Below are 18,599 nucleotides of genomic sequence, written 5' to 3'. Positions count from 1 at the left end.
TTTAATCAGACGTACACACCTGAGAGCAGACGGTGAAGTTACATGAAAGACTCAACAAACAACGCAGGCGACACACTCAAAGGTTTTCAGCTTTAAAACGCAGGACTTTGGTTTACGCCTGACGTGAAGGTTTGAATGTTTACGTCGAATTCTGCACGACCAGACAACAGCTGGACGTCCTGACACAGGGAGGTGGAGGTGGATTAGTGATGTCACTCTCTCACTCACACTCCAGGTTTGACACGACGATGCCTAAGAGCACAGCTTCGATGTTCTCACAGAGAGAGGACGTCAGGAAGTACAAGATGTTTGTATCATGACCATCAACACACCGACACACACACACATTTTTTTTAATTTTCTGTTTTTATGTCTCCTGATGATGCAGAACTGAGGATAAATGTGAGCCTGCACTCTCTCGCTTTCTACTCTTTGCATCCAGGCACACACTCACACACACACACACACACACACACACACACACACACACACACACACACACACACACACACACACACACACACACACACAGATACACACACACACACACACACACACACTCTCTCACTCCCTCCAGGGTGCAGGAAACAGGACAGTCCCTCTATTGTGGAGGAGACAGCTCCCAGCGCCACTCAGAGAAACATTGATTTCCTAACAGACTATTTCTGGCCACTGGATCCAGGGATTCACTCCCAGCGCCACACAACCTGATCTGCATCCACTAACACGCACTGCAGTGACACTGAGGTGTGTAGAGTTCAAAAGAGGCAGAGACAAACGTGACGTCCTTGTGATGAGAGAAAAGAGACGGAAGCTGAAGCTGCACTGAGCTCCACGCGATCTCCTGACATTCTCCGTAGGGGCGAGAACACAAGAGGCTCCGGAGTTTCTCCAGAGTTTCTCCAGAGTTTCTCCTGCCCGGTGAAAACTCTGCTGTGCTCTTCACGTGTGAAACACTAACTCAGAAAGTCCCGACCCAAACTGTGAGGACATTCTCTGTAGCTCATGTCTGGAAACGGGTTGATAAGCACCATCAAACGTTTCCCTCCCAAAGAAGAACAACACACCCACAGACCCGTCTTTGTTTAGGGTCGTCCACATCTGTCCAGCAGGAGCCGGCCCTGACCTCTTGACCCCACGATGTCATCAGATGTGACCCCTGTTCTGTCACAGGAAAACGAGACAGGACAGAAATCCCCTGGTTTACTCTGACGGTGTCTTCACGACGAACCAGTGTGAGGAAAACTTTCCACTCGGCACATCTGGTTTTTCACAAGTTACCGGAAAAATCCACCTTGGATCCTCTTCTCTCTTCTGTGTGACGGAGGCAGGTTTTCCTCCGGCTGCCTCGTCTGTGACGTCGTGACATCACACGTCTCCCACAATGCCTCTCTGTACTTTCAAACAGAACGTCCCTGAACTCCACGAACTGGAAGCTCGCTAAGACAACGGCTTCGTCTGTCCAGCTTTATGATCTAAATGATTGTAATATATGCAAAGTAACTAAGAATCATTGGTGAATCATTAATATTTCTACACAGGTAAGTACATCAGTAAAACGAGCAGTTCTTAAATATGCAATATTACACTATGCAAAGGTTAAACCCACACACACACACACACACACACAAACACACACACACCTGGTACACAAGTTTGTTCTATTGCATCAGTGTGTGCTGCTCAGTGACGCTGGACAGCAACAGACACAACAAACAGAGAAACCATGGTTATTGGAGAGGACGGCCAGCTGAGGACGCACTTCTTCACACACTCCAACGGTACACACCCACACACACGCACGCACACTCACCAGATACACACAGGGTCAACACAAAGATACTGGGGACATGCATTAACACATTAATGTTCAAATAAAACCACAGCGCCGTCAGCCTGGAGCTGCAGATTTCAGGAATTACCAAAGATCTGACATTTCATGCAGCGGGAAACGTGAAGGCGTGGACCGACCTGCCGACCTTTGCATTATTACACATGTCCGAGTTTCTCTTTTACGTTGGTTCCCATTTACCTAAGTGACATTTCCGAGTGTGTGTGTGTGAGAGGAACCGGAAACCACCAACCCAGAGATAACTCAACAGCACAGTTCCCTCTGCTCCGTTCTCCATATCTCTCCTGGAGGGGGATCGATCGCTCCCTGTTAACATGCCCCAGTGAATGTCAAAGGTGAGGGGGGGGGCCTGAGAGGCAGGGTGGGTTTTTAATGGCAGTGACTGTGAAGAGCCAGCTCGCATGTTTAAAAAGGTTAGAGATGTTCATATCTCAAACACCAGAGAGGATAAGTTGTTTGAGGGGAAACATTTTTGCAGATTATCTTGTTTTTCTACGCTCGGCAAATATGGACGGATCTCGTCCCCATGGGAGAAGAAAACTGAAAACAACATCCCTGCTTTTCATAATAAGCTTCACTGTTATGTAATATCTGTCCTGGGGAAGATTGAGACGAGAGTAAAGACGACGAGAGGAGAGGATCCTTCCTGCCTTCCTCTCTCCCTCCCTCCCTCTCTCTCTCTGGCAGTGAGGATGGAAAACCGTGTGCAGGACACTGGAGAGCTTTTAGAAAGTGGACCTGTTGTCTTGGCTCTGATCGATCTGTCCCCATTTCCCCTCCTCTCTCCGGCTCCCTCTCTTCCTCTCCACCCTTTTCTTCTCGTGCCGTCTCTTCCCTCCAGTTCTACGAAGGAGAAAGGTGAAGTCGTTTCCTCACCTCGACTGCAGCCCTGAACTGACTTTGGCAGGAGTTGTAGCAGGACCTGTGTTTAAACCTCCTCCTGCATTATTAAGGTAGACTCTTTGCTTCACCCAGCAGAAATCAGAAATGCTTTTAACTACGAGCTCCTGTTGGTTTCACCTCTCACAACTCTGGGTTGAAACCATGAATCAGTGGCAGAAATTCATCTAAAAGTCTAAATGTTTCAAATGAAGCACCGGTTTTAGATTTCAAGCTCCGTGATTGGACGTCTTTTGCACAAATGCTCCTCTGGACTCATGTTAAATAAATTCTCCACCAATCTTTGGTCCACAGGTTTGTTGTTCTGAGGATCTAACCAGCAGAGATTCGTGCTCAAGCCTTGAAACGCTCCAACTGCTCGTTACCAGAAAATGACTTTTACAGCATCCGGCTGTGACGGACGTTCACACAGTCACTGGCTCTGATCATCTCTCTCCGTCCTGCCTGTGTGCTCATGTGTGATCGTGTGTCTTGTTTCGCTTTGGAGTCCACACAGTGACCCCCTTCCTCTTTTCTGACATCATTAAAATACAGAGCCGGCCCCCCCCATGCCATTAAATAAGGACAGAGGCTTTGTACAAGACATCATATAAGGACAGAACGGGTAAGAAGAGGAGCTCTGCCAACATCATGCTCTGCCTGCCAGATGTATGCACACACACACACACACACACACACACACACACACACACACACACACACACACATGACCAAACCAAACACACATGCATTACAGTCCGTAGCTCTGATGTCTCAATATAAATAATTAGCAATAATAATCCATTTACATATAAACACGACCAGACTGATGACCCGTGTGTGTGTGTGTGTGTGTGTGTGTGTGTGTGTGTGTGTGTCAGCATGGGAACTGCAGGAGCGGTTTGATCCCCATTGACCCTCTCGGCTTCCTCAACTCTTCCTGCCCAGAGCTTTCTGAGCAGGTAGCGCACACACACACCATCTGCTCATGGCTCACACAGAAACACACACACAGAGACACACAGAGACACACACACACAGACACACACACACACAACACACACACACACACACACACACACACACACACACACACACACACACACACACACACACACACACACACACACACACACACACACACACACACACACACACACACACACACACACACCCTTTGTCATTAAAATGCTCATAAACTGAGCATACACTCAACAACATGTTTACACATTCACACCTTCTGCTTTTCTTTTAATTATTCATTTGTGTTTAAATCCGACGCTGGTTAACAAGCTGAAGCTGCCAAACACTGGACTATATTTAAAACTATACGAGCACTTTGCATCGAGAGAGAATCCTAAGTTGGCCGAGAGATCAAATGTGCAGCACAGCTGGAAGTCCAGCGTCCTGCCAGATAGTGAATCCAGGCGGGGATGGTGTGCAGCAGCAGGAACTGGGAGTCTTTCTGGTGTTTGTCCCACATCTGCTGCTGCTTCCTTCCCAGTAAGCTTCCCAGTAAGCAGCGCTCAGACAGAAACAGGTCGCACGATTCGGCACAAAGCAACGGGGGATTTGACCTGAAATCCATGACATGATATATATTCTTTCAAAATCAAACTGTTAAATGTGATTTAAATGATTTTTCTGCCTGTTTATGTTATTTTGTATTGGTCAAATTAATTCAGCAATATCTATTTATTATAAACTAGCTTTTCTTTTAGATTCTGCCACTCAAACTCAAAAGGAAACGACAAATCTTCTTCTGATCACATGAGTTGAACTGATGCTCGCTGAACACTTTATGTTGTGTGGCAATAAAAACCCATTTACACAAATGTTGTTTGCCAAATGTGGATGGATCCAATATCACAATGAATCCAAATTCAAAGCAACTGAGTGAAACCTTCACCTAAACACACACACACACACACACACACACACACACACACACACACACACACACACACACACACACACACACACACACACACACACACACACACACACACACACACACACTGAATCACTTCACTATTTTGTAGCCTGCCGCAGCAGAACTCTGGGAAAATACTGATTTCATGATGTTGCTGCAAAACCTCAGCCTGCAGCATAACAGACACACACACACACAAGCACAAACACACACATACACACAGGCACACAAAGGACCAATGGGTTGCGTAGAGATGGTTGCCAGGCAACAAGCATCCTCTTGCTCTTCCTACACATGGAGGAGTGTGTACACACATCCAAACACAAAGATGAATCACTTGCACGGACACAAATGTTCACACACACACACAGAGAGAGAGAGAGAGCGAGAGCGAGAGCGAGAGAGAGAGAGAGAGACTGAGAGAGGGAGAGAGAGAGAGAGAGAGAGCGAGAGAGAGAGTGAGAGAGGGAGAGAGCGAGGGAGAGAGAGAGAGAGAGTCACATTAGCGTAGTGACAGTAGTGACAGTGTGTGTTTGTGTGTGACGTCCTTATTCCAGATGAAGTGTCTCCAGCAACATCTGCTTCTTCCAGAGTGACTGTGAGTGAACACGAGTCGTCATGGAGACCATTCAGACGTTCAGCCGACACCTGGACCCAGATCAGCTGAGCTCAGTGCGGTTACTGTTGAATCCTTCATTACCGGAGCAATGGTTGTGAATTGGAGAAAACACAGATTGTTCATTTCATAATAACTGTGTCTCTCACGTGTCGCTGTCCAGTCGACGAGGTTAAATCTGTCTGAGCTCATCAGTTATCACAAATGCATCTTCTTCAATGGCAACGTCCCAAATGAAAGGTTAGAGAACATGAAGCTGACTTTATTAATCAGATACGTATAAAAATTACGACTTTGGCCGCATCCTCTAAACATATTGGCATCAGCGTTAAAGTTCATGGTTTAAATGTTGAAAATGATATCAGTGTATCAGCATCGGGCCCAAAATGCTTTCAGACAAAGTTTTAGAAACATTTGAAGTGAGTTTAAAAACCAATGCGTCTACACGTCTGCTCCTCTGCTCGTTAACTGAGCCCGGACCGTTCCATTGATTGACAGGTGCATCATGGGACAGAGACAGGTCAGTAATTGCATTCTGTCAGACTGGATGACGTCACATGATGGATGCATCGCGACACGTAAACACAGACTTGGAATGTCAACACAACAACATCATAAACACATGTGACAGCAAATAGTGCACGTAGCCAACACACACACACACACACACACACACACACACACACACACACACAGCGTGCACACACACTCGTACACACAGATGAGCATTGTTCAGAGCGTGCCACAGGAAGTCAGAGGTGCAGCCAGCTGAATTCATTTACTATAAATACATACACCCTGGCTAGCTCACACACACACACACACACACACACACACACACACACACACACACACACACACACACACACACACACAATTTAGCGAGCACAAACACTGAGACACTTCTGTGCTCCCTCACACGTGTGATCCTGGCACATCTGTTTCTGAGGCCTCCGACAGTGAAGGGAGGATCAGAGTGCACGAAAAAAAAACACAGGATGAAGGAAGAGGAAGTGTGTGTGTGTGTGTGTGTGTGTGTGTGTGTGTGTGTGTGTGTGTGTGTGTGTGAGTGTGTGTGTGTGTGTGTGTGTGTGAGACTAACTGATGAAGCCAACACACCGACCCATCTTTCTTCTTCCATTTTACCTGCATGATCAATGAATCCCGTTTTTCTTCCTCTCTTCCATATCTGCCATCTTTCCTCTCCCTGATTCTCCTCCTCTTCCTCTCCTCTCTCCTTACATCCTTCCTCCCTTCCACTTTCCCTCTCCTCCCTACAGTGCTGCCTTTCCTTCCCTTTGGTCTCTCCCTTCCTGTCCATGTGAGCGTGTGGATACCCACTCTCATAGATATTGGAGTTTGGGTCATGTGCGGTCACGTTGCCTGCACACGTCTGGGTATCAGGGAATCAGTGAAAACGGAGTCGGCTCAGGTTCGGACACGCAAAACAAACGGCTGTCGGGTTCTGGTCACGTTTGTTAGTTTGTTCTTGGGGCAAAAATGCAAGACAAATGCCAGAACGCAGCCTGAGCTGCAGATTTGACCTAATGTTCTGCAGTCTCGTTTTTCCAGAGAAACTACAGAGCGTCACAGTGAGCGTCCACTTTTAGAACAGCTCTGGCTCAGGGAGTAAATTTCTCCTTTCTCCATTTTCTCTGTTGACGTTCCCATAAATCCTCATAAAAGAGTTTGAAACCCGGAAACCAGGCCGAGCAGCTTCGAGATGAATCGAGCAAAAACTAATATTGGAAAACAGAATAAAGGAAAAGGTACAAACACATTTCCAAGGTAGCAGCGAGCTCCACTAATCACAGCCGCCGCTATTACACCTGAGGATTGTGGGTAGTGTGGTTCTTCCCCTTGACATCGAAACGTAGTAGATATCAAACAGACTTCTACAGGAGAATGTAACGTGGTTTACAATCTGGTAGCTTGTGGTGAATCTACCTCGGATGGTTAAAACATTATGGCTGATATTCAAAATGTCTGTTTTAGAAAACGAGTGGGATTTGAACTTGTGGAGCCATTGTGTTGAACTCTATTGTCCCAGTAAATGAATAAGAAGCTCTGGGTTAAGTGGAAGTCTTAATGTCGCTCTGTTCACTACTGTGGGTAAATGAAGAGCTTCCATTTGAATCCAGTGAGAAAGACTAATGTGAGGCAACGTGCACTTATCTAAATAAAACACGGCAGCAGCAGTGAAAGAGCCCGAGTTACAGAAAAGGGTCAATAAATGAACACCGTTCCGTTTCATTCAGGGTCGTCCACTTTCATTTCCTTAATGGATGTGAAAGAGCAGAAATACTATTGTTGTTATATTCAACCCTTATATATGAATATGCAAACAACTCAGTCGTCTTATATCTTAAATCCATGTTTCAAACCGAGTTACAGCCACTCTACGTGTAGATGTTGCAACAGCCTGCAGGTTCATGTCGAATACACAGTGTTGTTGTATGTGTGTGTTTGTGTGTTTGTGTGCACAGCAGTTGGCAAAGTGCACGGAACAGGATGACGAGTAGTGATTAGCTCCGAGCTGCGATCCATATTTGCTCAGCTGAACACACACACACACACACACACACACACACACACACACACACAATCACACACAACACACACACAGACACACACACACACACGTGACTTCAGAAGCAGGTTAACAGGATGTGCGGTGATTGAATTAGAGAAACTTTCCAAATGGATTCAGGACCATCGGAGAGAAAGAGACAGAGATGGATAAATAAAAAGTGAAGACAGGAGCTGGGACAGGAAGAGACGCTGAGACAGGAAATGAAGACGAGACAAACCAATCAATGCAGCAGACTGTGATGCATTACTGCTGCTAAACTATATTATGAATCTGCACCAATGTTTTCATCAGTGTCTGACATTTCCAACTTTTCAAAGTCTAAATTCATGTGCGTGATAATATTTGAGGGTGTTTTAATACTCGTGTTATTCAACTGTGTATTTTCAGATTTGTGAAAATGGCGGCAGACGAAGGACTCCTCCTCCTTCGCTGATTCGGGACGACTCTGTCCTGTCACAATCTGTGTACTAGTGACTGAACTATCCAATCAGAGACATCAGCTCTTTCTCTACAGCTGCTCATTTAACCCAATCACAGCTCAGCACTCGTTAGCTGCTTGTAAAGATGAAGTGAACTCTGGACATTGTTCTGAAACTGTGAGAACACAGACGTCAGTTCCTCTTATCCGGGCTCAGGTCACATCCCTCTCCCTGGCCACAGTTTCCAGCTCTTCCTGGTGGATCCCGAGACGTTCCCAGGACTGATGGGATATTTAGTCCCTCCAGCGAGTTCTGGGTCCAACCCCAGAGGCGTCCTGACCCGATGCCTGAACCACCTCAACTGTCGACCTCTCGACTTGAAGGAGCAGCGGTTCTACTCCGAGTTTCTAAAGCTGAGCCAGACGGAGAAACCTCATGTCGGCCGCTTGTATTCCTGACCTCGTTGTTTCGGTCACTACCCAGAGCTCGGGAGCGTAGCTCGACTGATGCTACACCCACCTCCACCTCACGCTCCCTCTTCCCTTCACTCAGAGATACGTTAACTCCTTCACATCGAACCTGTCCACGTCTCTTTTTATTCTTCTTTTCGAGCCAAAGCCTCTAAAGTGAAAGGACAGTGAAGCAGATGAGTGTGTTGTGGTGGTCGCAGCAGCGGCGTGTGGTGCAGTCAAGACTTTTACCAGAACAATGGGTCTCTTTCCATTATAAGCTGCTATTTATACACACATGAAACTCTAACCCCGGCGCTGACCACACACACTCACACACCAGGGGAGCCTGTCTCCATGGATACAGCAGCGCTCCTTGATTGAGCTCCTGCAGGAGCAGGACGGGGAGCTGAACCCATCGAGCCAACGTGAACCAACAGGCCGGCAACTCTGAAACTTTACCAATCAGAGACGCTCACTTCTTCTCCGAGACACAGAATGGAGTAGTGAGATAAGCTGAACAGAGCTGAGAGGTCACACGGCGTCTTGTTGACCTTGATGTGTTTGAACTAACCTACATTACAGCAGATAGGGGGAGGGACAAGAGGACAAGGGAGGTTTAGTTCCTCGTCCTCGTCCTCGTCCTTGTCTTGAGGATAAAATAAAAACCCAGAGACACTGGGCAGCTTAACCTGAATGAGGTTAATAAAAGGTTTGAAAACACCCAAAATGGTAAAAACAGCAGCAACGTAGATTAATCTATTTCAAGTAGAACATCTCACATATAACAAAGTGGTCGTAATGATGCTTTAGGCTTTTGTCTTTATCATGTAAACAGGAATATGACGTAATGTCCTATCAGCAGCTCGTGTCTCATGTCTCGTGTCTCATGTCTCATGTCTGTGTCGTGTCTCATGTGTGCTCGTGTCTCATGTCTCGTGTCTCATGTCTGAATGCAGCTGAAGTCGTCCACAGCAGAGCAGAAACCTCACAGACCAGGAAACCAGAGACGTGTTTTTTACTCACTATCATCAGACCCGAGCATCAAGCGCATCATTATTTACACACTCAACGTGCTTCAGGCTCCGTGACTGACGTTCTCCTTCATCATGTTCTACCTCAAACTACTTCCATTCCAACAGAAGTCTCATTAAAAACTCCACCTCTGAGCTGGAAGGGTGGAGGTGCAGCTTCATCAGCAGCAGCAGCGGGACTGACGGACGCTTCCAGGTGGACCCTGCCGCAGAGGAGATGAAATATGTTTCGTAGGAATTGATTATCTTTGCTCATGAGACCTTGTGCCGGCAGCGTTTTTAACTGCCCCACGCAGATACACCGACAGTTACCTAGCAACGGCTTTCACACCAGTTATCAAGGTTATCTCCCTGATGGCAAACACGTCGGTCGGAGCCACACATGCTGAGTTCCTCCCTGCGCCTCCGTCTCGGCTGCGTCGGATGTTTATCCCGCGAACACACATGTTGAGTGTGTAGACGGTTTGTGTGATTTGATGTTGTGGTAAATCCCCCCCCGATGATGCAACATCCTGAACTAAAAAAATGACATTCAACGTTTCTGATTAACGTCACCGTCGAGTCCAAGAACACGGGAATGAATGGAGACGTTATTCCACCGCAGGTTTGATTAGATTTAGAAGTTGAAATCATGAGGCAGATGATCGTGCAAAGAGAAATCTCATATTATATTATATTATATTATATATATATCATTATATTTGATTAGTGGTTGCTCAAATATCTCGGCCCGGAACAGACAAATTACCAGTAATTCTATTTTGCTGTGCTTCATATCAAGTGATGATTATCAAACATTAGTTATCACACTAAAAATAAGTGTCCCTGTGCGACCGGAGGAAACCTTGTCAAGCCATATATGATTTTGTAACATTTAATGAAATCCCCCTCTCCACTTCAGCGTGATTGTCATTTTACATCCGACCTTGTTTATCCTGGAAAACTGCTCAACACAACGAGGTGCAGGCACAGACGCCACATCCGATCCCTGTACGCTTAACGCGCTGAGACACGCAGACGGCGTGACGACTCCCACGCAGACAGGCGAGCGCGCTGGCGGGCAGGGGGGGCCTTACAGGGGACCCTGCGACCCCGGGGACAGACACATGTCTCAGTGATCAATAGGGAGCATGTGTCTGCTGTAGAGAGAGCTTCCTCCGCCTGTCGCTCTGTTGTCACTGCTCTGCTTCAGTCTTCTGTCCTCACGCTGCTCTTTTCTCTCTCGTTTGGTTTTTACTCACCTTCTCATTATCCTCGTTTGTTTTCACTCTCAGTGGTTCTGCCTGATTCTCCTTGATTCTCAGCAACTCCTCTTGAATAATGTCTCTGTCTCCTCAGACCCGATCTTCAATTAGCAGATTCTAATCACTTACTCTTGACTCTTACCGTCCTGCCTGGCAGCGAGCTCCTCGTCAGAGCCTGAGATCATCTGATTAGGCCCCGTTTGGTCTCTCTGGGTCATGAATAAAGAATAAATAACCCTCTTGGACTAGAAACTGTGGGTATGGTGTCCGTCCATCCGTCCTCTATACCTCTTATCCTCTGGGATTCAAACCGTCTTGCTGTGCTAACCACCGCACCACCGTGCCACCATCTCTTCTACCACAGGGATCAGTTCAGAAGACCAGATTTATTCTAAAAATGGGATTCATGAAGAAAGCAGCACAATATCCTGGATGATGCTTGAAATAAGATCAGAATATAAACCTGCTTCCACATGTTCAGTGTTGCAGTGACGAGACGTCGGGTTTCTAACCTGAAAACCTAACTTTGTGTGAGACGTGCAAATAGTTGACAGTAAATCTGGGTCAGTTTGTTCTAACCCGTCCGGAGGAGGATTGCTGACGCTGCATTACTCAGTAATTCATTCACAGGGATGAGAAGGGAAGATTTTCTGCCCCGTCAGCGCTCCTGTTCTCAGAAACCTGATATATTGTCTGAATCATCCAGTGCAATATATCATCTGGGTCCTGAGCCCAAATGAAGTGAAGGGGCCAGCGAAAAATCTATACGGGATATTATGGATCTTATTTTTCCAGACGCTTGTTGTACAACAGGTCTGAAGTTTAAAACCATCACTTCTTCGTGGGGATGTTTTGGTCGTCAGTAGCTCCTCGACGTCCGGCTGCTCTCTGGGGTCAGATTATTCCACTTCATCGAGTCGTCCTGTCTGCTCGGTGAAGACGTCTGTGCTGGACGCAGGCAGCTGTGGACCTGGAGCAGAGTCCGAGTGAGAGACGCCCTGTCCGCCCCCGTTAGGGCGAGAGGCCGTCAGGGTCCAATCTCCAAGTAAGTATATTTATTTGATTTGTTGAATACAAAGCAGGAAGGTGTTTGTAACGATGCCTCTGCGTTACCGTGAGTTCCTCGTCATGAGCACAAGGGGAATCAGGGAGGCGTCTTCAATGTCTCTCTTTACTGCTCCACACACACGTCAACAAACATCAACTTAAATCACACATAAAGCAACTAGCTTGGTTACTCTGGTTTAGTTTCTAAGTCCGGGAGTGACCCCCCACGCCCCAGCACGCTACTGCTGATAAAGAGGAGAGAGTCATGAGTTGAACTGGAACACCTGTGTACAATCCGACTCTCTCCCTGGCACTGATCCCAGAACCCCATCCCCACTCCCTCCCTCCTGCAGCTGACCACGCCCCACTACCACAGTGTTTATTTAGTCTGAAAATCTACGCACATAAAACAAAAATGAGCGCAAGTCGCCGCCCTTACGCACTCGCAACTGCACCGGCTGATTTCTTGATTGGTCACGTTGAACACTCCAGTCCGCAGCGTCTCTCTGATCCTCTAACCGCCTTCACTTCATTCTTCTGTCGCAGTTTGTGGATCACCACTGCTGTCACACTAAAAGCCCACGCTACATGTTGTTGTCATTGTTGTTGTTGTTGTTGTGTGTATCTGCTACTGACAGCATCAGGCCCTGAGCTGCACAGATCAGTTAGGTCGCCGACCTTTCACACAACGTTTTATGCAGCCTAACAGTGTAATTGCCTGGATTGGGGGGGATGTGTATCTATCTGTGTGTGTGTATATTTGTCTGTGTGTGTCTGTGTGTGTGTGTGTGTGTGTGTGTGTGGTGTTATTGCTGTGTGTGTGTTGTGCCCTCTGCTCTGATCATTGCAGGAGAAGCTGAAGGCTGCTGTTGTACTGAAGTGATGTTAAACAACACAGACAGATAAATAGAGATCACGTGTTTTCCTACAGCAACGTCCCACTTTCTATAAAACTACAGGAGGATTCTTGGTGATCCAGCTGCTTTTTAAAATGAAGTATTGGTGCAGGAGACATTTCCCCCTGAGGTGAAAGGTCAAGTGGCCATGAGGACAATCCTCCTCACAGCAGAGTTTCTACTGAGTCTAGAATTTAATCATCTGAATTTTAGGCCTTAATTGTGCTTAAAAAATGTGTTAATGAGAAATGCATAGTTTGTAATGTCTGTGTGTGTTGTCTGGTAAACAACAGACACACACAGACACACTCACTGACAATGAAGACACACTACAATCAAGCCCAGTGGTACTTTGATCTAAATGCTAATGTTCACTCTATTCACTCAAATCCCCAATTTGCTGGCAGTTGTACAGCAAATAGACGAAGGTTTGTAAACGTCCCTCTCGTTCTTCTGCTGAGCGCTGCCTCAGGAAAAAGGGAAATGGAACGAGAGATGAAACCAAATCAAAAAGACGAAAGCACAGCACAGAAGAGAAATCTGCAACAACAAGGAGAAGAGGAGAAGGAGGAGAATACGCTGGAGGCTGAGTGGGGAGGAGTAAAAGTGAGACGGGGGGAAAGAGGTGACAAATTCAGCACAAGTGTGGCAGCGATCGAGGCCGAGAATAAGCCGGCGCTGGATTAGAAAACAGACTCCGAGCTGCAGGCTGGAAACACAACAACAACACGTCCACCTCATCCTGCTGGTTTCCTCCTCTCAGCTTCCTCCCAGATCGAGATCCTCTCTGCGCTCCACTGTCCATATCTCCTCTTTCCCTCCCTCCTTCTATCCCCTCTTCTCTCTTATGACCGAACAGCGTGGGCTCGCACTGTTGTGGAGTATCGTGATTGTTCACTACATTTAGACTGTGAGAGGAGGAGAGGGCGAGGAGAGGGGGAGGTGAAATGGAGAAAGTGAGTGAGATGGAAAGACAAAAATAGAGATGGGGTGAGATGTAAAAAATAAAAACGTACACAACCTTTCACGTAAAGCTCGTTAGCCTCGGGATATTAATAAAGCCGAACAAATGTGTGTGTGTGTAATGCTGCAGTAAATTTGCCCCTATACTAAGAGAGGAGAGGAGATGAGAGGACGAGAGAGAGGAGACAAAAGGAAGGAGATGGGAGGAGGGAAGGAGGCAAGGAGAAGAAGAAAGAGGAGAGGAAGAGGAGTAGAAACAAGGGGATACGAGAGGAGACGAGATGAGAGGAGAGTAAGAGAAGAGGAAGAGGAAGAAAGAGGAGAGGAAGAGGAGTAGAAACAAGGGGATACGAGACGAGACGAGACGAGACGGAGTAAGAGTAAGAGTAAGAGTAAGAGAAGAGGAAGAGGAAGAAGAAGAAGAAGAGGAAGAGGACAGTTGTGTCCCAGTTTCACTTTGACCTCCGTCCGTCTGTCTGTCCCTCGTCTCCCCGCTGACCTCACACACATTACACAAACTTCCAGGAGGCCTTTAGAAGCCGGGGACTCTCAGTGAGCGGTTTCCCCTGCAGCGGGCAGCTCTCCTGGGCATGAGTCATGACAAACACCCTCCTCCACTCCGACACTTCTCCTCCTCCCTCTTCTGTCGAGGGTTCTCCTCTTCCCATCCTCCACTGCTCTCATCTCTACCTCTTCTCCCTTTTCTAATCCTCTCTTCATTCTTCCAGCCCTCTTCCCTCCTCCTCCTCCTCCTCCTCCTCCTCTTCCCGTACTCTCTCTTTCACATTCTTCTCTCGTTTCCCTCTCCATCATCTTCTCACACCATCACACCGGGTTGGCCTGTAAACTGCAATTTCCTTCTTTCTCTCCTAGTTACTTTTTCAGTGCCTCTCTCTGTCATCCTCTTACTCCCTTTCCGAGCAGCTCTCTGTTATCTCCCACTCTCAGGCTCTGGAAAACAGCCAGCGCTAAGTTAACCCCTTCCCCACTCACACACATACACAAACACACACACGATGCACACAATAAACCAACAATGCAGACATGGCCGAGCACAAACGCATGTTCACGAAGAGGCAAACACGTGTGGAATTGATCGTTTAGCGTCTACTGTAAATAAAGATGGACGATGTGTCTCCACTTCCTCCCACTATCCAGAAGTGAAGCTCAAATATCCTGGATATGAAATCCTGCCATCGTGCATGGAGACGTCTGGACCAAAAACAAAAAACTCATTTACTGGAAGGTTTATGTTTGCTCGATGTCTATGGCGTTTATATATTGTCTCAAAATTCTCAAGCATTAAAATCGTACTTGTGAATTTCTACTGTTCAAGCGTTTCTGCTCTCTCTGAAGAGCTTCCACGAGCGCCGGACTAACACAACTCAAACAACACTCTCTGTCTTTTTGTGTGGAAACGGTTAAATAAAAAAAATACGCCTTCTATTTAAATGTGGAGTGTCGCTCTACAGCTCCATGAACAGCACTTCAACATGAGCGGAAATCCAAAGCCTGACAGAGCATTACAGTTAGATAATTGCTGTTCAGGGCAACACTCAATTGGGAAAATGTAATAACTTGCACACACACACACACACACACACACACACACACACACACACACACACACACACACACACACACGTGACAGTGACATCAGCGGTCCCGGAACAATCAGAGCGTCCAGTTCTGCAGAGAGACTCTCAGATGTGACTCTTAATTTAGCTCATAAACCAGGCTGCACTGATTCAACACTGGATCTGTGTGTGTGTGTGTGTCTGTGTGTGGTGTGTGTGTGTGTGTGTGTGTGTGTGGTGTGTGTGTGTGTGTGTGTGTGTGTGTGTGTGTAGCAGGTGTGTACCTCTGATTATTGTGCAGATCAATTACCCAGCAGAAAATTACCCTGCCACTATACTCACATAATTAACAAAGAGTGTGTTTGAGCGGCCGTGTGTCTTTGCGTATTAATTCCTGAGGCATCAAACAATAAAACACATTTCATTACACCTTTGTCATAAAGAGGGAAGACGGGAAAATGAGAAGTTTTGAAAGTGATCTAATAAATCTGGTGATGAGGGTGTGGACCTGAATCCTGTGACATCACCTCGCATGACATCATTTTGGAAATCTTTTAATAACGTTGGATACAGAAATCTTTCTGTTGTACTAAAATATGTCCACTTTTCTCTTTTATAGCCTGGGATGAAGATATATATATATGATACAGTATATTATATTATATTCGGGTTTTCATAGAAGCCATTACTGGTTTCTACCACATCCACATGTATTTAAACATTCATTCATGTGTTTTGTGTTCATGTTGTGTGAAATAAACTAAAGTAAAGACGTCTAACTGAAGTAAAGGTATATTAAGCTCTATACACCTTTTAATAAGACAGATATATATATAGATACATAAAAGTTAAAGTGTTAATGCCTTTCCTCTAAAGCGTAGTTTGTGCAGACAGGGTGATATATAAAGACAGTGTAATATATAAAGACAGGGTGATATATAAAGACAGGGTGATATATAAAGACAGGGTGATATATAAAGAGTGAATCAAAACACAACTGACCTGCATATTTAATACAAAAATAACTAAACTCAAAATAGTCTGGTGTTAAAATTAAAATGTGGGAGAGAGGGAGAGAGCAAGAGAAGTTTAGGATGTGTTTCATGTGCAAGAGGGTGCATCCTCCTCCTGCGAGTGTAAATGTCAGGTTTCTAACAGAGAACGCCCAGAGACACACACACACACACAGACAGACACACACACACACACACACACACACACACACACACACACACACACACACACACACACAGACACACAAACACACACTGAGGTCCTGGTATGGATCTATTCCAGTTGACTACTGGTACTGAGTAGAGAACTATTTCTGTCTCACTGCTGGGAAACAAGGACACAAATGTTGAGATGAGGAACGAGGGAGAAGGAGAGATGACGGAGGGATGAAGAAGTGGATGAATGAGAAGAGGGAGGACAGAAGGAGAAGAAGAGGAAGTGGAGATCAAAGACAGATCAGCTCAACATTGATCTTTTATTGAAGCCGCTACATGTTGCATTTAAACATCAATAAATCATCAGCACCAGCGTTTTGAGACGTTTGCTCTGGTTCCAGTGAATCGAGACCGTCGTTCTGCTGGAACGTGACGTTTCAAAGTAAAAATGAATCTGATGATGTTTCTACCTAAAAATATCAGCAGAGGCCAAAACTCGGCCAGAGCCTCAGAACAAAAATGAGGTCAGGAGGGAGAGAAGGGGTGTGTGCAGAGGGGGCTGAAAAGAGAAAGGTGGAAAGTAGTGGAAAGGTTGCTGTGTTGAAAAACGGTAAAAGTGTGATGGGGAGACTGTTTCTTAAATTAATACATCATCAATTAATTACATTTATTACAAATTCATATAATAAATAAGTCTTTGCATTGAGGTTGTTTGTAAAAAATTCACTAATTCACACTTCACAAACAACCTGCTTTGAAAGGGAGGGATCCCGGTGACTCAGCCGTGTCGTGTTTAAATCGACGGTAGTTTAAAGGGGACATAGCATGCCCATTTTACCACAAGTTGATATGGTTCCTTGGGGTCTTAATGAAATGTCTGTAACATACTTTGGTCAAAATACCACAAGGATCATTTAAAACAGCTCCTTTTTACCCTGTATAAAACAGCCCTCCACAGAGCGACCTGTTTTGACTGCCTGTTCCTTTAAATGCTAATGAGCCAGCTCCCCCTCCCCCTCTCCCCCCATGATTTTAAACGATATAAATTACATATTTTATATGATATAAATTATCAAATATGCATCCCATACTTTGTATTCCCCTTGTTGTCCTGGAGTTTTAATTTTCCCAATCACATAATTAAATGTCCCCCTCTGCCCATCCACTACAAGCACACAAGCAGACAGGCAGAGAGAGAAAGAGAGGGGGGGGGCTATGAAGACCATCATTTACCCCCGAACCCCGACATTCAACGGGTACAACAACAAGCGGAGAAAGCAGAATCGCGGGCTGACCTTATATATACAGTCTATGGGGCTGACCAGCGGAGAAATGCTCGTCCCGTGTGAACAGCCAGGCGGCTGCGTGCTGAAGCAGCTGCGCTGCCTCGCAGCGGCACTTCCGCGTCCGGTGTACCCGGCGGAACTACTGTAACCCGGCGGAACTACTGTAACCGGCGGAACTACTGTAACCCGGCATACAGTAGAGCTGAACACTGCGGAAGTCTTCCACACAGCTGGCAGTGTGGAAGACCGCTGCGAGCAGCGCAGCGCCGTTCTCAGCCCGCAGCCGCCTGGCTGTTCACCTGGGACGAGCATTTCTCCGCTGGTCAGCCCCATAGACTGTACATATAAGGTCAGCCCGCGATTCTGCTTTCTCCGCTTGTTGTTGTACCCGTTGAATGTCGGGGTTCGGGGTTACAGTAGCGCTGAACACTGCGGAAGTCCTCCACACTGCTGCTGTGTGGCGCTGACACAAATTCCAGCTCACGCACGGGAGAGCGGCGGTCGCTCCCGAGCAGCTGCTGCAGCCTCCCAGTCCCAGCGATCCAGACAAATGCCACATGTGAGTGAATCGCGGGCTGACCAGCGGAGAAATGCTCGTCCCGTGTGAACAGCCCGGCTGCGTGCTTGAGAACGGCGCTGCGC

General features: G+C 46.5%; 1 protein-coding gene across 6 annotated transcripts in view; it reads right to left on the bottom strand.

The window, feature by feature from the left end:
• caskin1 (CASK interacting protein 1) overlaps positions 1-18,599 on the bottom strand; it is a 62,668-nt gene that overhangs the window by 30,587 nt on the left and 13,482 nt on the right. The gene's annotated exons all lie outside the window — the stretch shown is intronic.

The sequence above is a fragment of the Hippoglossus stenolepis genome, chromosome 16 (assembly GCF_022539355.2).
Source record: "Hippoglossus stenolepis isolate QCI-W04-F060 chromosome 16, HSTE1.2, whole genome shotgun sequence".
Taxonomy (NCBI): Eukaryota; Metazoa; Chordata; class Actinopteri; order Pleuronectiformes; family Pleuronectidae; genus Hippoglossus; species Hippoglossus stenolepis.
This window is presented reverse-complemented; position numbering and strand designations above follow the sequence as displayed.